Source organism: Camelus bactrianus, chromosome 3, assembly GCF_048773025.1.
Source record: "Camelus bactrianus isolate YW-2024 breed Bactrian camel chromosome 3, ASM4877302v1, whole genome shotgun sequence".
Taxonomy (NCBI): domain Eukaryota; kingdom Metazoa; phylum Chordata; class Mammalia; order Artiodactyla; family Camelidae; genus Camelus; species Camelus bactrianus.
In genome coordinates, this window is record NC_133541.1 from 57,353,876 (window position 1) to 57,373,397 (window position 19,522).

A 19,522-nucleotide genomic window follows, 5' to 3' on the forward strand; every position below is an offset into this window, starting at 1 on the left:
TAGTGTCTGGATTTTCTGAGACTTCTGCAGCTCCTGTCTAGTCTTGGGAAGAAAAAGCAAAAGCTACGTAGCACTCTTTTTATGTGAAGTAGAAAAACAAGTTCTCTTCAAAGAACAAATTTTATTTCATAAATTCTTTTAACTTCAAGGCACCATGAAGCAGAGGTAGACATTGGGCAAAATAAGAGGTGGGGTCTAAGGGAGAGATTAATTGTTTTAGACAAAATGGCCCAGCCCAACTGTAAGTTGACATTGTAGCTTTGTGTTACAACTGTTTTATCTTGACCCTGCCTGTGTACCCTGAGTCATGGTGACAAACAAGTGGCTCATTACATTACAATTGTTTTACGACCATTTATGTTTGCCCTTTCGGTGCTTGAGGCTGTGGTCCATCGCTACAGTATATTGTGCTGAAAGGGTATCATTAACCATTTTTCTTTTATTTTAAAAGACTGGCCAGATGAAGTGTCTATGAAAGTATAAGAAAGAGTTAAAGATTTAAAGGAAGAGTTAAAGAGTTCAAGATTATTAAAACCAAATGTTCAGAAAAGGAGTTTCTCGGTGAATGTCAGCCTCTGCGGCTCTGTAATGCTTTTATATTCTACTAGACATTAACATTTACCAATAAGACAATATATATCTTGATCCACAAAATCCATGGATTATACCCATGTGGGACTTCTTTAGTGGCATTTAAATATACTAATTTGTATAATGGCTCCATATGCCAACATTGAATGCTTTTTAACTTCATAAAAATCAGACGGTATTGCAATGATCTTGGCAATCAAGAGTTTAAAAAAAAAACAGAAAAATTGATAAGGATATTGTAGAATGAGCATAGCAGTTAGTTATTCTTAGTTCTTCAAAGAACTTAATGAATCTTATCTTCAATCTAATGCCAGAATTGTGATCCTAGCCTACTTCAGGTCTCGTTATTAGGCCTGAATATACAGCTTTGATTTGTCATCATCTTTTTTTTTCTCACTCTGGGGTTTTCTCTCTCTTTAAGAAGTAACCCTGAGACCTCACATTTCTGGCTCAGCTTTTCCTTCCTATAATCCATTACTCAGTTTAGAATACAGCTTCAGTCTTTTGAAGAGAATGAATATAGTTGTTGAAGATAAAATAGTTTCAACAATCCAGTAATGGTTTTTGCACTATAAGTGACCCAAGTTTTTATATATTTATGTAGTCCTCCATGATATTGGTTGTTGATAGTTCAGAGTCATGAAAAAAGAAGGGAAGGGGGATAAAAGTAAATGAGGGCACACAGAAGGAAAGAAAGGAGGGAAATGAGGAGGAAAGAAGCAAAGTAAAGGAAAGAAGGAAGGAGAGAGTGAGGGAGGGAGGTGAACAGAGCCGACTTTTCAGTGTTTCTTCCCATACTGACGATAGTCCAGACAAATCAATTGAATTTCCACACCAAACCAAATTTGAACAAATGTTCAGATCTGTAGAATCAAAATAAAACATGTATAAAAATAGCCACAAGTTGTTTTATTGAATCTAAGAGGATTTTTGTTCTAAATCCTAAAGGTAAAATGTTGCTACAGTTTTTCAAAACAACATTATAATTTTAAAATATCATGCAAAGGGAAAATAAACACAATTTCTTATTGCCTCCAGGATAATCTGGGTAGCAAGCCACACAAAATTTTTTAGTGTGTTTTGTGCTGACTTAGAAAACATTCTCAATATCTGGGTCTTACAAAATTGTGCTAAGTTTGCAAGTCCATAGCAGATCAAGAGTAAGAACTGTCTTAGGACATTTGTTGGTTTTTCTTTAGTTTATATGTAGCCAGCTGGTTTCTGACCTCTTTGTGTAAATATCCAGCTTTTCACATAATCAGACTTCATGTTACCTTGTTATGACATCATCCTGGACAGACTTTGATCCCTTACTAACTTTTCCAAACCGTACACATTGACTTAAGTAACAATAAGAAGATTGCTACTTATCCACTAAATACTACTGCTGGCTATGTAAAAAAAATGTATATATATGTATGTATTATTGAACTTTCAAAAATATATCTCTAATGAAATATACATTTAAGTTCCCTTTTCCCACAATTGTTACCAGTTAATATTTTAGTTCAGCCGATATTTTTAAAGCAGGTGAATTGAAATGTAGGATTCAAAAACCCTGTCACATATTCTTTTTCTCCATGGATAGTTGAAAGTAAAGGTTAAGCTGTATTCTTTGGTGATCCAGGAGCCAGGGTATAAAACACAATGATCTTGTAAATTATTTAAAAAATGGCTTGTTTAAGTGTCTAATCAAGACAAATGACACAAGGCAGCTGTAAAAAGAATTCCCACTAGCCATTGAACCATAAGCAGTGGTGTCATTTTTCATTTTTAGCCAAGTATCAAAATCAATTTAAAGTAACACCAGATCTTTAGAGTTATAATTAAACATCCTAAATTCTGCTTCAGAGGATATTATTTTAACTAATTTTTTTAAGTTAAAAATACATTAAAACATTCTGATTTCTACAGAATTTGGATGGCTGTTAAATATGAATCATTTTTCTGTGGGCCCATGGTGTCCCCAACACCTAGAACAGTGCCTGGTACATAGTAAGTGTTCAAAAAATATTTTTGAAGGACAGAATATGAATAATATGCTAACTCCTGGAGATTTGGATACTAAAAATGTTTGCACACATACAAAAGACAAATGTACAGAATTAATAGACACATAATAGTAATGGATGTCTATTGACCACTTTTTACGTGACAGGTATGATACTAAGTGCTCTACATGCGTTCTCTTAAATGATCAAAAAAGCCTTGTATAAACTAGTGGTTAGGCTGTCTCACATGAAAAACTGGCTTAGAAAATAGTAATAATGTGTTCAAAGCTAACAGCTAATAAATGGAACCTAAGTTAAAATTCATGCCATCCTGGCTCTAGAGCATACATATATTTTTTTTAACAGGTAGGTACCACTCTCCACATACTGTGGTTTCCTGATGACTTTATGTTCTCTAGGATCAGTCATAGACTATAGCTACAAAGAAAAGAAAAACTACATTTTACTACCTCTAGAAGAATTAAGGCTCTCATGAAGCATTAAGTTTTATATCAACAGATTAAATGTTTCCATTATTATAGTACGTAGAAATTTTTAAATCGATCAATCATATTGTGCTTTTCTTCATAGTACGTAGGAATGTATCCTATGAATACACTTGCACAAATGGGAAAAGAAATAGGTATAAGGATTTAATGATTGCATTTTTTTCATGGTAACAGAAAACTGACAACAGCTTTAATGCAACTGAGTAGAAGTATGGTTAAGCAAATTAGGAATGTGTAGTGGATGGCCACACAGTTATAAAAAGATTGGCAAATGAAATTCTAAATTTGAAAAAGAAAATAGCAAACAGCACATGGGAACCACAGACTTGGAGTCAAGTGGATCTTGTTCAATCCCAGCTCATGCCCACTTACCAGATGTGTGACCCTAAGCAATGACCTAACCTTTGTAGGCCTCATTTCCCTCATCTGTAAAATGTGGACGCTAATAGTACCTACCATATGGAGTTGTAAATGGTGTTGGTGAAGGTGTGGGTGGCAGACTTTAAATGCTGATTCAGCCTATATTTTTCTGCTTGGTGTCACAGTATTGTAAGTGTCTGGATTTGCATCACTAGCTAATTACTCATGGCAGGGGTAAGGAAAGATGGCTAAATTGCTAGCCAGAGTTACAACATTTCCAAATTCCTTTTTTGAAAAACTGTTTCTGATAGAAATTTTAAATTTTATTAACTGTTTGTTACTTACCAGTCCAAGTGCTTCTTTGTATGGCGTATTCAGTGGACCTCCAGTCAGATTCTTTTTTCGAACATTTGAAATGTTCATCAAATGCTTTTTTCAAGGAAAAAAGAGATGTCTGATAATGCTATTTTTCTGCTTTTAAATCATTAATACTGTTAATTATATGTCAGTAAACAAAAGGAGAGAGGCAAATATTTTAGGCACAACAAGATCAACTCTCTGCATCTTAAACTCCGTTCTCAGTTGTACCGCTTTGCCTGTCAACGTACAGGGAAAACATCCATAGTTTGACCATAGAGTTGTCGACTGGCTTCAGGAGAAAAATAAATCTGCTAAACAAGCCAACTTTCTGAGCCAATCTTATTATTAGAAGCACAATGAACTCATTAATCTTATTCAGAGTTTTACCTTTTGTCATTATGTTTTTTGTTTATTTTCCTTCCTAAAGAAAAACATGTTTTCAATTCTGAATCCAAATGCTTGGTCATCTCCTCCCTAAGGACAAGCGAGTAGGCGTCTATAGAAGTAAAGCAAAGCTTCAAAGGAACTTCCTACATTCACTTCAACCTCAAAATAGGAAAATTAAAATTACTGTGTTTTCCAAAGTTGACTATTTTACTTCCCTGTGGTTCACACTAAAAAACTGGGAGCTAAATAGGAGGTGAAATTGAAAGCTTGTGAGGCAAAGGCTGCTTGAACCCTGAGGCCTTGCTGTAGGCAGTTTCTCTTAGGATAAAGTCCACATACTTGAACAGGGTGTTCACAGCTATTCCTGATGGGTCCTGCTACATTCTCCACTTTATTCTGGCTTCTGACTTCAGATTTTGTCTTTGCTGAACACACTTCATTTCTTCACATGCTAACAGGTCTTTCCAAGTGCAGTTCCTATTGCCTGGAACTGTTTGCACCCTTACCTGTTCTGGGTGACTTCTCTTCTTAACTCCTCCTTCTGACTCTTTCTTTATCCTTCAGCCAAGATGTCACTTCCTTGGTGAAGTCTGTTGAGCTGCTGACTGGTTAAGGTAGCTCTTCAGTGTGCTTCCATGGTTCTGAATAGTTTTTCTGTCTCCACACAGTTATCACAGTATATTGTAGTCTTTCTTGTTCACTGATGAGCTCTCAGGTCTTAGCACAGAGTGCTGAGCCCAAGGGAGGAGTTTATCGGGTAAACAAATAAATACTGAATTTTCTAGGAGCATATAAAATATGCCTCTCCTCCACACATGCAAGAGAAACATGACAGGTTGCTGTTGAAAAGCAGAATTCCTGTGTAAACTATCGAATCACACAACAGCATGTATGAATTTTAATTGCATTTTGTTAAATGAAAGAAGCTATACGTAAAAGACTGCATGCAGTGTGATTCCATTTATATGTCATTCTGGAAAAAGATCAGCCACCTCCAGGGGTTCTGGGTGGAGGGATGGGGAAATTGACTACAGAGTGGCAGCCCAGGGAAATTTAGGGTCATAGAGTTGGTCGGAATGGCACTGTGGGGTTGGATACATGACTCTCTGCATTTGTCAAAAATCGTAGTCCTTTACAACGTGCAACCTGTGTGCAAGTGTAAGAAAAATTAACCAGGATGTCGAGAGAAACCTGGATGGGATGCAGAGTGTGACAAATGAATCTAACTGTATTATGAATGTATAAAATAACTTCATTGAAGCATGTGGGGAAGAAAGAAGCTGACCTAAGTAATGTTGGAAAGCAGAGTTTTGACTGAAACTGTAAGATTAGATGTAAAAGGAACTGTACATGAAGACTGTGCTCTAGTTGGTAAATTTCTTTCTCATAGGGTGTAGTTTCACAATTCTTAGTACATGTATATTATTAGGGTCAAACAAATGAGTAAATACTTAGTGATACTGAGAGCCTGGTTTCTCACTGTCAGAGAAGTTAAAAGTAAAAAAGGAGTGAATGCTGGAATGAAAACTGCCATGCTGAGTTAGAGTCAGAGAGATCAGAATGAACTCATGTTTATTTAAAGATAGATATTTGCATGTATACAGAGATAAAAATAATTATATAACATGTATTTTTATATGTGTATTATATATCTACATACAGATACACAAATGCATATATGTGTGTGTGTGATACATTTATTTGTCCTGACCCTTTCTGCTGAAAGGGCCTAGAAGTAGTGGCATCCCAGCTGAAACAAGCTCATTCTCTCCTTTAAGGAACTAGGTCTCCTTGGAGAAATTTTGATTCTAGGAACGTGGTGGGAAAAAATACAAGATGAATAGCGTGTCTTATTGTACCAGAAGGTAAGGAAGTAATAATAATTTTTAAAAACTAAGATACAGGCTTGTCAAAAAAATATGAGACAACCTGAAAGCTGCCAGTAGCCAAAGCTGTAACAATTTAAGCTACAAAATACATAGCAATTGTATTGGATTCTAAGTCAAGGAATGAAATAGAGATCTGTATATCCACACAGATACAAAGAAATTACTACATAAATAAACAAATAAGTAGACAGGAGAGATAGGACAAATACTCCTTATGGAAGAATTCCAATTAATACATGTAGAAGGAATTAAGGAAAGAGAAAATCACTAATAGAACACCACAGTACCATGCGCTGCAGGCAGGATTTAGTGACAAACGCTAAAATTAGTGGGTAGAAACACCTAAGGATGTTTGTCTAGTTTCAGAGTATCTCCTTCAAAATGTTTATTAATTACTGTAGTCCATAAATTCAAGAAGATGGAATTTAATATCCTCCCCTTGCGTGTGGGCTGAACTTGGTGACTTACTCCTAAAAAATAGAATATAGAAGGAGAAAAATAGTCCACTTTGCATTCGAGAAACCTGGCAGACACCAAGTTAACCAGCAGATCATAGTTAACATCACCAGTGATGAGACCAATCAAAACCCTCTGCCTCTTGATGTGGTGTATTGAGAAGCCACATCACTTCTGTGGGTTTCTACCCCCAAATCTATAACAGTCTAATCATGAGAAAACACTAGACAAATCCAAACCAAGGGTCATATTACAAAATACCTGACCACAAATGTGTCACAGCCACAAATGTGTCACAGCCATGAGAGACCGACAGATTGAAGGATACTGAGAAGACAGGACAAGTGAGTGTAGTGTGGTATCATGAATTGTGTCCTGAAACAGAAGAAGGCATTGGTAGAAAAATTAAGGCAACCTGAATGAGGTTAGTTAATAGTATTTGCACCAATGTTGGTTTTTACTTTTGATAAAGTGCCTTTGTTGTGTGAGGTGTTAATTTTTGAGGAAGCTGGCTGCAGGGTCTATGGGAGCTCCCTGTACTGTTTTTGCAACTCTTTTATAAATCTAAGATTATTCAAAGGAGTTAAAAAATGAAGGAAAAAAAAAAAAAAGGATGCCAGATTGTTCATTGATTTGCTGCGATCATAGGATTATCAGGCTCTACGGCCACACACCAGAAGCAATGTCCCAAACAATTTAGTGAACTTGACTTCCCCAGTATATTGCTGTCTCTGCTGCTTGAACTGCCAACACCGCTGGCACTGATTTAGTCACAGGGAGCCCTGGTCACTGCTGCCCTGGAGATGGGCTCTTATTTCAATAGTCACTGACTCTAGAAAGAATTCCCTGAAGCTCCTGCTTTGTATCAGTAGCCTTCTATTCAAAATATGGAGTATGTATGTGATTAGTGGATGTCAGGTCTTATGCCTATGTCTTGCTTTAGAGAAATTGGGAAGGTGAGTGTCCAGCCTTTTTTCAATTTCTCTGATGGGAGGAGATCCTGAATATATGAATGGAGTTCAGGTCCTTGGCAGCCAAGAATATTGAAAAAATACCTGCTATATTTTGTGACTGTAATATTGGTACAGTTAGAACATTCAAACTAATTTAGAAGAAGTCTTAGAGCAGTTCAATTCAGCATGTCTGTATATAACAGAAAACTAGATAGAAACACAAGGTAGAAAGACAGCTTTGTTTAAGCTTTGAAGGATATGCATTTTGATTTAACTTTATTTCCTAGTATTCACTCTCTTACAATTCATTATTTTTCTTTATTGTCAATCCTGCCTCTTCACAAAAAATAGAAAGAAAGAAAGAAAGAAAGAAAGAAAGAAAGAAAGAAAGAAAGAAAGAGAAAGAGAGAGAGAGAGAGAAAAGAAAGAAAATACAAACAAAAAGCATTGCACTGTTTGTTTCCAAGTAAAAATATTTCTTCCTCTCTCATTGAAGACAATTTGTTGTCACGGAAGTTCTTAATTTTGAAATACACATCACTTGTGAATTGCTAATAAAATGCTTTAATGATTTAATGTACAAAACAAACGAAATAGATATTTATTCGTACTCAAGCCTTAAAAATAAAGTGAGCACCTATTCTTTCTTTCTTTTCTTTTCTTTTTTTTTCCCCCTTCTGTGAGCAATGAACTCAATGCAGACAGAGTGTGGGCAAGTCTGAGCAATTATCATCATCTAATATCAACAAGTTTCCTTTTGTTGTTACCATGTAACTTCGGTCACATTCATGGTCTCTGCTTCTACCCCATCTGTTCTCTTTTTAAACTTATGTACAGTTAACTGTCTTTTGAAATGGAGAGAAATGGAACTGATATACTCTGGCCAATAATTACTTTTTAACCTTCATAAGAGAGTCTGGCTGCCACCATGATAAAGTGTCCAATGAAAGAGAAAGGGCAATGATGTCCTTTTAAGCATTAATCATTACCTGTTGCCAGGGATTTGGGGGGAAAAAAAAACATTAAGAATGTCTTAATGTGTGAAAATTCATTATAAAATCCCCCTCTCAACCAAAATCTTGGCCCATGATGGAGTGCCCTGTTCCTTACAACCATGCTAGGAAGAGTGGTCTTGAACTTGCCATTGTAACTTAGCCATACTGAAAGATATGGCAAAGACTGGGTAGGCTTGAGCAACAGAAAGCTGAACTCTGATCCATGCCTTGTACAAGGGCCCTTTCAGCTGCGGGAAGAAGGCAGACACATCCATCTGGACCCAGGCCTCAGCTCCAAGTTATTATTGCCTATGAGTGTTTAGGCCAATTCTAATTTAGACGTTTTCTTTTTTTCTTAAGTCTGAAAGTAAAACCAAAAGAAGATTCTTCCTTCTGACAATGTGAGAACCTAGAAAAGTGAACTCAAAGAATAGAATTGTAATAAAGAAAAGCTTCATTACTGCTTCCCAGCATCCCTAGACATGGAGAGAAAGGAGAGAGAAGGTCCCAATCCTAGAAAAGACATAAGAGTTATAAGGCTTAATATTCCAAGCAAGAGGGAGATAGTGACCCATGTATTGTGATAAAAATGCTAACAATAACAACAGCTAAAATTGATTGAGCATATACCATATGCCAGACATTCTTTTAAATGCTTTATATTGATTGCTTTGTTTAATCCTCAAAACTACTCTATATTATAGATACTATTATTATAATGACTTCACAGAGAAGAAAGAGGAGCACAGAGATTTTAACCAAATTGCCAAGTGATACAGCTTCTAAGAGGTGAAGGCAGGATTTGAACTCAGGTGGTTTACCCAGACTCCACCATGTGAGTCTTTAAGGAGTCCCAAGTCCATCTGATTAGTTGAGAGGAGGGCAACAGGCCCCTCAGTAGGTTCCAGAAGATTTAGTGGAGAGAGAACCAATCTGACTACAGGTTCTGCTGGACCAGAGTGGTTGCTGGGATCAGTCATGACTCTGAACAAGATCAGCCAGGCCTTTGCACATGAGGCTACATGTGCAAAAGACACACATTTTCCCAATTCATGACACTAAATACCAACCATAATTTTTATTTAAAACATAACATTTGCACCAGTGTTCATACTCCAGAACTGTTTTAATTAGGATGAGTCATGTTAGCTGCTGTAAAAGTCTTAGTGACCTAACAAAGTCAAGTTTATTTCTCGCTCTTATCACTCTGATGCAGGTTGTCAGACCCACCCACTTGATCAGGGACCTAATTTGCCTCCTTCTTCAACACAAGATTGCCTAGTATTTTCTAGCAGGTGGATGAGGAAAGAGAAAGAGAATGGAAGATCCCAAGAGAGGTTGGTGGAGACCAGCCACATGGCTTCTACCCACTTTTCCATTGATCAGAATGTCAAGAGGCTTAGAAATGTGGTTTAGTGTTAGTCTCAGGTAGAAGAGGAAGGTGGTGTGTTTCTACAGGAACTGGCCACCTCTGCTACAAAAACTCTAACTGATTTCACCACTGTATTTATGTGATAGGTCTTACAGGAGTCAACTAATCTAGGAGATAATCTGGGACCAAAGGAAGAAAGTCTCATTACAAAGCAGCTAGGAGGATCTGTAGTGCACACCTGTCTTCTGACCAACCTTCTTTGTTATGTTCTCTTGCTTGCTTGTGGGATCAGCTTGTGAACCTGGTTTGTGGCTTTAAATTGGCTTACTCATCAAGCTCATGTTAATCCCTTAAATTCTGTCAGTGAACTATCCCACCACAGTTTTCTCTACCAGTAAGGTACTCATGATTATAATTGAGAGTGTGTCTGGTTGTCTCCCCAGAATTGTCTTTGAGTGAATTTCTATTAACTACACAATTACTTCTTATTTTGATTTTACTAAAAATAGAATGACTAACTTCTTAAAAGGTATATTTTATCACTAACTGTATAAAATACCAAGACATGACAATATAAGATATTCTGAAGTTATAATTTTTAATCTTTGTGTTGAGTGATATGGGCTACATCCAAGCCTTCAGAAAAATTCTCTGAAATTAAGAAACCATGAATATGTTAGGAGAGCTACACGACTCAATGGATGGCTCATTCCATCAAAGCACTTAGCATTTCTTATTGTATTTGCTTGGGAAAGTGTCAACCTTGCTTTAGTGAGAAAAGAACTTAGCTGATCTCCAATGATTACAGGAGGGAGTAAAGGTTCAAGAGCTTAGGCTCTGGTGGACAGACTTCTTAAGTTTTGTTAGGTGTGTGTTTTGGGGCAAGTCACAACCTTTCCATGCCTCAGTCTCCTAAACTATAAAACAGAAGAATAATACTTACATCATTGGATTGATGTAAGAATTAAATAAATTCAGTATCGATATGTGAAAACAGAGTAGTGCTTGGCACATATTAAGTAATCAATAAATATTAGCCACACTCATCATCAGTATTATTATTATTGTTATTATTATTACCTCTCCCAATCAAGAAAGAAATTTTGCATTTTTAAATAAAACTTTATTTTTGTTTTGAGATAGTTGAAAGCCATAGTGTTAGACTGTGGTCTGGAAGAAACACTGCAATGAGGATTAGTTGTTAATACACCCAATAGTCAAAAGTCAACCAGCTTGAGCCCTCATTCCCAACCATAGTTTATTTATTCACTCCATAGTTATTGCATTACTACAGTGTGTCAATGTTGTAGCTCCACCCCTTACAAGCTGTGTGCCCTGGAGCAACTTTCTTTACCTCTCTGAGCTTGATTTTCTTCATCTGAGAAATGAAAGAGTAATATCTACTTTTATCTCTGTTGTAGATAGTAAATTAAGTTAGAAACTTGGTGAAGCACTGGCATAGTGTCTGGCCTATAATAAGCACTCAATAAATAAATTGTTACTGTTATAAAAATAAATAGGAAAAGGTCTTTGTCCTGAGTCATGGTTCTTTCATACAGTTTTTCAAACTGCAAATCTTGATTCACTGATAGATGGTAAAATCAATTTTTGGAGTAAAATCAACACTTTTAAAAGCCAGCGCTACTTCAAAAAGTAGACTAGGCTACAATAGAATAGTATACATGAAAGGAAGAGATTAAAATAGGACAATACAGATAAGAGTGCATCACATGTACTGAAGACATTCATTTTACCTATAAAATGCCTACATGTATATAAGTATTGATTGTGTATAAAACATATTTCTTACTATGGGTTACAGTCAAGAAACTTTGAAAGCTTTTTAGCATGTAAGAGTTGGCACCTTTAGTTGCCCAGGAGTCAGAAGATTGTGTTTGTTATGAAGCTAGTTCGAAGAAATATCTTTACCAGCATATGGCAGAAATAGCACATATATAATATTTAAATCAGTCAGTATCGAGCTTTCTTGGTTTAGTGGAGAAGATTAAAACCATTACCTAAAAATGAAATATCAGGATCACTGATAAATTGCATTTTTATATGGTACTTCTGCTCACTGTCATTCTGTAAAATAAAAAAGTCATTTATAATGGAGATAAGTCATATGGATGTATGGGACTTTTGAAACATTCTGCATTAAACCTGCCTCCTCAGAGCTGAGGGCAAATCCAGCAGTTCTCCGTTGTTTCTAGTGTGTTCAGCCACATAGACTAAAGGGAAGAGAGCTGTCACCAATCGCCTGAAATACTAGGTGAATAATTGCCGTCTTCTCAGGAGAGCCCTTTGCCCTCAGAGCCTTCAGTTCCAGATCACCCGTCTTTAGAGTTTCTTGGGCACAGAGGCCTCCTGTCTCTTTTTCAAATTAAGGGCACTCAACAGAGCTGCCACACTGGGCACTAATGAATTCTCTGAGACTAATCTACACAGTAATGAGAACTGGAATCTGTCACTCACTCTCCCAGGAGGTAAGAGTTCATACGCTGTTACATCACCCCATTCAAATAACCGATTAGCTGTGTGCCTTGGCCGCTCCTATTCATTAAGAAGGTGCGACCAAAGAGACATATATTTGAACAAATGATGAGAGTTAATTTGAGTTATTCACCATTTTGTTTTTATGGCTGAGTGCACACGTGCTGTAAGTAAATGTAAGCATTTTACACAGATCATCCGTACCTTAGGGAAGTATCAACACAATTATGACTTTTCACCAATTAGTGGAAAACAGGTTAGATGAGAATCTGCATCCCATTCAGAATGTGTGGGGAGCTTTATACCCCATCCCCTGCATTTTTGTCTCTAGGAAATATTTATGTTTTTGCAAGAGGCTTTTATCATAGGCGTAATATATTCTGTCATGAGACCACTGATAATCATTCTGATAGCTAAGTTGGGGAGGGTAAATTTAGATGGAGTAATAGGGAGTTGGTGCAATTTTTAATCACAAATTCATCAAATTGTATAAATATTTCTCTGCCTTTTTTTTTTTTAAGTCAATGTAGTATCTCAGTTAGAGCACGGGCTTCGACCTTATATGGAGGCTACTTAAGTCCTGGCTCTTTCTTTTGGTGGTTGTGTAATTTTAGAGAAAGCCATTTAGCTTTTTTATCCTCATTTACTTCATCTGTAGAATTAGAGTAAAATAATAACTATCCTATACCTGAGGTCATTAAGAGGATTAAATGTATTTAAACAGTGCTTGGCCCACAGTAAGTACTGAATAGTATCTATTATTATTATCATTATCCAGTCTTCTTCCTCTAAAGAAAAAAATCAAAAAGAAATTATTTTTAAGTTACTTTAAAATTTTTTTTCTTTTGATGCAGTTGTCAGAAAACTGCAACTATAGAGTGTAGCTTAGAAAATACTGAAAAGCAACATCAATGCTGTAGTGAGCTTGGTGGCCCCATCAGTTGCCCTGCTGGTCCATCCTCCAGCATCTTTCTCTGAAGAAGAGTATTTCTTCCATGCAGTGCTATGGCTCTACCAGTTATTATGTGTGATTTATGAGCAAGCTTCTTTAACTCTCCAAGCTTCATGTTCTTCTTCTTTGAAAAGGGGATAATAATACCTCTATTGTGTTGTTTTGAAGATCAAATCAAATTAAATAAACTTTGTAAAACATCTGTCAGTGTGTCTAGCAGTTGTAAGTGTTCAATAGCCTGCAGTCATCATGATTATTTGTACTCATGTTGCCACTGACTTATCATTTGTAAGAACAGTTCTGACTTCCTAGCAGTTGTATAGGTGTAGGCTCTCCCCTCTCCACCCTTGTCTCATCTGTCTCATGTCCTCAAAGGCCCCCAGTCCCAGGAGGCTGCCTGGAAGGGCACTGGTTATAGAACAGAGCTTTTCAAACTAGACCATGTCATACTTAAATAGAATCTGTAATTTTGGCCTCATTTACTCAACCTTATAGCAAACTATACAAAGTAGCCTATGCTAATGTCCTAGTTGCTTTATTATTATATCATTAACTGGATTAAGTGCTATTTTAACAATTTTTAAAATAACACTTGGATTCATATGATTGGTGAACAGCATAAACCACTGACAGATTTTCAAAACTATTGGAATTAAAAGGATATCCAAAAATAGCAATCACATAAGCACAATTATTCTATAACATAGTAAAGGTTGAAGAAGAGATCCAAATCTCAGAATTGGCTAAATTTTCAGAGTCACGCTAAATTCATGAACAACTGGCAATTAAAATTGCACCCAAATGTTATTTAAAACAAACCAGATTCTTTCTTACACTTTGGGACTTGGCATGAGTATGTCCTGAGGAGTTTTATATCCGCATGGTGCATACAAAATGAGATGTTGAGTTCCCATTATTTTGTGTGAAATATGTCTTCCCAGGTTTGTGTTCCCCATGAATCTTATTATAGTTTTCCAAAATGCAACATAATTTGGTTAAAAGCAAATTCTTAATAACAACCTTGAAAACACATATAGCAAGTTATTGCCACTTTTATTTTTCTTGTCTAGACTGAAATATACTCAATTTTCACCACCTTAAAGTGGAAGAAGATAATAGTAATATGATAATAATAGCAAGTACTTCTATCCTATTTCCACATCCTGCCATGTACTAAGCCTTTTACACATATTAGGTCATTTAATCCTCATATCAACCCTCTGAGATAGGTACTATTTTCAACTCCATTTTACATTGAAGAAAAGAGAGCTGGAGAGGAGTGAAATACCTTGGTGACCTTGCTGAAGGTCACACAGATAAAAAGTGAAACAACCAGGACTCAAAAATCAGATTTTTTTTTTTTTTTGCCCTAAATTATCATCTGGCTAAAACTGTTAAGTGGTCAAAACTTATTAATCAACATCAAACTTACAATATGTCAGTTGGTGATGAAGGCCCCTTTGATGCAGTACTGGTATATAATTCCTAACTAGGAAAAAAAAATCCATTCTTTCCTATGGTCTGGTTTCTCTCAAACTAAGCTAAATTTCTTTCCTGTTTACATGGTCTGGGCTAATTTCATGACTACTTTCGATAAAGCAAGGAAGAGAAGATAATTCTTAAAACACATATAAATTCCTGACTCAAAATTGGGTGGGTTACTGGCATTTGAAAGCAACATGGTGACTGTATCAAGCTAATTTAAAAAAGCTCTGTAGTTCTTCTAGAAAGAGCTGGTTACAAGGACAGTATGGCTGACCCACTAACACAAAGCAGCTGTGTGGCTTGGGAGGTGACCTGATTCCAGAGGCAGGTTCTGATTTGACTAAGCCAATTATAATCCATCTTCCTTGCTTGAGGAACCAATGCTAAGCCAATCAGAATACAGCATTCTCTTGGCTGTCATTTGCTCAAGAACATGTGACCTAAGTTGGCCCAATCAGACTCAGTGGAGGGACTTACGGTTGGAAGGAGCTACCTTCACTCCCACTAGAGAAAGAGATGTGGATTGAAGTTAACACTGTGGGCAACATACAAGAACAGGGAAGAACTAGATGTTTGAGGACATTCTTGAGTTGCTGAATCAACCAGCGTTGAAGGCCACACTACTTTGAACTTCCTGTGGAAGGAAAAAATGTATTTTTATCAGTTTAAGCTTGTTTAAGTCTGGCTTTCTGTTCAATTTTGCAGCTCAGGCACAGCAGGGAAACACATTTTCACCCCTCAGCACCTGCCCTCTAGTCCTGGTTTTAAAGGGGCAGTTAGGATTTGTGCATTTTGAATCATTGATAATTTGGTTCAAACGTAGGAACTGACCCAGATTCCTTTCTGTATTTATTAAGCACAAAATGTAACACATGCCAGTCACAATGTAGGAACCTTCATATACATTATCTGTAAGTACCCGTACAACAGGTTGAGGGAGAAAGGTCATGATCCACTTTTTTTAGGTGAATAAGTAAAAGTACATATGAATTCTTATCTTATAAAGAGGATAAGAATACACATCAACATATAATAGTTGTCTCTTTATATATAGATCTATCTGTTGACAAATATTAGCATTAGAATGAAACCTACAGTTGGTTCTAAGGAAACTTCTTTAATTTTATAGATAAAGATAGGTGAGGTTAATAGTGACAGATTCAAAGTACAAGATTCTTATAAATTTTTAGGTTCTGGATAATCTCTGGATCATGTTCTTCTTTCTCTACATTAAAATTCTTCTTTTCTAAGCATAAGCCCTATATCTCTTTGAAATCATGCTAGATAGATTTTTATATGATCTTGCATTGGAAGCAGTTGCTCTGTGTGACAAAGAGAAGTCTGCCTAGATCCCCGCCCTCCCCCCACACACAGTGAAGACACTCTTTTTGGTCTCCAAGAGGCACTGTGAACTGACAGTGTCTTTACTACACACCTGCATGCTCACGACCGGTGCTCTGAAATAATCCCACACCTGACGGCACAATGGCCACACCCTTTCTGGTGCAGTGGCAAAGCAAGAAAATTTCGGATGATAAAGAAGTGAAGGAATCCTGTTTTTCTCTCCGCATGTAGGCATCCTTCCTTCAACCAGAGATTATTGGGGTATTTGCTTTTTTGTCTCCTTCCATCTTCAACCTTCTCCCGTTATTTATGAGATGCCGAGTGGGAGAAACATCAGTTGTGAGGTTTCTTAACTGTACACTTAGCCATTCCATCCGTGTGTGCTCTGTCACTAGAGAGGTGTTACTGCCAAAATGGCAAGATTTACAAACACCCAATTCCTGGCAAGGGGGAAAAAAACTCTCAAAGGGGTAATTTCTTTTCAGAAGAATAAATCACAATATTTAAAGAGAAGAGATCTTGTGAAAAAGCCACAAGGGTCCAAGTAGGTCTCTGTCTGTGTTTGGGGAACGGTTAACAGCAATGAGCAGGAAGTCAAACAAAAATGGAGAGCAGAGATTTTCTTTGCTTTTTTTTTTTTTTTTTTTGAAAAAAGAATGTTTATTTAAGGAACGTATGTTTAGGGATAGGCCTGGAGAGAGCCATGGTGCTGGTGAAAGAGAGGGAACTTGATGAAACAAATACCAGCAGTCGTTCAAAGGACTTCTGGACATGCAAAATAATATATCAACCAAAGAGGCAATTTTCATAAAAAGCATTTGCCCAGCCATAGAGGAGAGACAGTGAAATTGTAATATTGCTGCTGAATAATTAAATCCATCAGCTAGGGCTCAATTCATGATCATCACTGATATCCATCTCAGTTGGCTTCTCTGAGTTTTTCCATTTTTTTCTCTGAAAGTGTCCATGTTTCCATTGAATTTCTTCTGGAATCACCCTGTCCCACTGAGAAATGTGATTAAACTGCTTTAGAAAGTTCCTGATTTCCATCTTGAAAGAGAAAATATAAGTGCAAAGAGACTGCCATAGCTCCTAGCTAAGTTTCCAAGGCATCTGATCGTCAGCAGGTTGGAAAATAAGGTGAGGAAGGCATTTTATCAGACAGTATGGAAAGCAATGCAGAACTCTCAGAGAAAATGGCGACTTTTTTTTAAAGGAGTATGAACATCCAGTCATAAAGGCTACACTTTGGTTAAAGATTATGTCTGCTGAAATGATAAGAGGTGGAAGAATCATTTTATAGGACTTCGTTGGCTCATGAATGTAAACAACTTTAAAGTATTATAAACTCTTACTTTAAAAGGTGCCAGTAATAATTTTATTATTTGTCTTCAAAGAGAAACAAGTTTAAGATTCTCAACTTTTCACTGATGAAATTACAGGCTGTCTGATTCTCTGTGAGTTATGATAATGGCAAAGAGACATATAAAATCTTATCCTCACATATTTAAACGTTTCTTATTGGTGTAAATTTAAGTCAATATATGAATGTAAAAACATAGCTCATATTTGGACTGAAATTAAACTTATTTTAAAGAAAATATTCAAATATACAACGTATCATTCAATTTCAGAAAATAAAAAGTCTGCAAGCTTTACATCTTGCAGGCTTTATGTAATGGTGGGTCATATTTAATCACTGAAGAGTTAATATACTATGCATATTGTAATTAAAAATAAATAGATCTCTAAGCCACCTAGTTCTCAAAGGTGCTAGATGAGGCAAACATTTCACTCCTATAAAAATAAATTTCTAATTTTGAAGCATTAGTTGAGCCTCCCATCAAGGAATTCTGTGCTGTTTGTTCGTTTATCTAAGATACTTTTTTTCAGACTCATGAATATTTATGAACCACTGGGTTCAATTGAGTGTTATAAGAAGTGAGAGGTAGTGTCTTCCAGACGTAAAGGGTGCTTTTAATTCTATTGCTTCTCCAGATACTCACTGGCATCTTGTCATGCTTGAATGAGCCATTCAAAATAGAGCTGCCATCTAATCGAAGTACCTGAAGTGCAAAGACGAGAGGGGAATTTAATGAAGCATAAATTGTCTGCTCAGTTGGAGACACAGACTCCTTTACTGTGGCACAATTAAGTAAAACATAGTGGAGGCTTCTATTAATCAACCCCAAGCACCTTCTGCTTTGCAGACAGCAAACCTACAAGATCAATTAATGTCTTTTTTGTGAAGCGTGATGCATGGACAGTAAATGAATTCTCTCTCTCTTTCTCTCTTTCCCTCTGTTTATAATCAAGAGTCTACCATAACAAATGTACCACTCTGGTGAGGGACGTTGGGGAGGCTGTGCATGTACAGATGCAGGGAGTATAAAGGAACTCTTTTTTGTACATTCCGCTCAATTTTGTTGTGAACCAAAAACCGCTCTAAAAAATAAAGTCTATTTTAAAACATGAAAAAAAAAGTCTGTCATGTGTAAGACATTATGTTCAGGGCTGATGGGGGACACTAAGATTAATCAAAATGGTCCCACCGCCTATAGGAAGCAGTAGCTCTTATCAGGTACCGATAAGCAGTCTTATTTTTTCAACAGTAAGTTATCATGCAGCTCTCCAGGCTAAGGCTGTGAAAAGTGCCGGTGTTGGAATTTGGAGGAATGGCAACAATAGTAGCTCAATGGAAAAGAAAAAAAACAAACAGCTATTTTGGGGATAGTGAACTTTCTCCTGGTCCTCAACTATATTGAATTTCTTAATTAATCTTATGGGTGTATCCATGGGTGACTATCAGCATGAAAGTCAAAAGCTTAGTCATAAAGGGGAGAGGAAGCAGAGGGCTGTGGGAGGAGGAGCAGTGGTCAAGGACACTCTCTCCCCACTGGTAAAACTACAGGAACCAAGAAGCTCAAGAAATGGAAATGAAAACTCTCTGAACGATCAACCAAGTTCGGAAAATGGGAAGAGCAACCAAGAGACCTAAAAATCCACCAGCAACACACTATTCATTCATCTATTCCTTATTTTAGAAAATATTTCTTGAGTGCCTGTAAGTATCTGGGAAGCGTTTTGGGTGCCGGTCATAGAGTAGTGAGCAAGGTTGGCATGTCTCCTGCCTTTGGTCATTTATAATCTAGGGTGAATGGCTGGCTTTTTATGCCATAAGACTATATCACCTACCACTTTTCCTTGTTGTGCCATCACAGAGCTCCAGGACCCAATTCAAGATCACTCAGTGCATGTAGGTGTTATGTCTCTTTATACTTCTTTAATCTATAACAGTTCTTCAGTCTTCCTTTCATTTGCTTGACCTGGACTTTTTGAAAAGTATAGGCCTGTTATTTTGTAGAACGTTTCCTAATTTCAATTG

At 36.7% G+C, this 19,522-nt stretch overlaps 1 protein-coding gene across 1 annotated transcript in view; it reads left to right on the forward strand.

The window, feature by feature from the left end:
* The window catches only part of XRCC4 (X-ray repair cross complementing 4), a 291,123-nt gene that overhangs the window by 254,946 nt on the left and 16,655 nt on the right, over positions 1 to 19,522 (forward strand). The window lies entirely within an intron of this gene.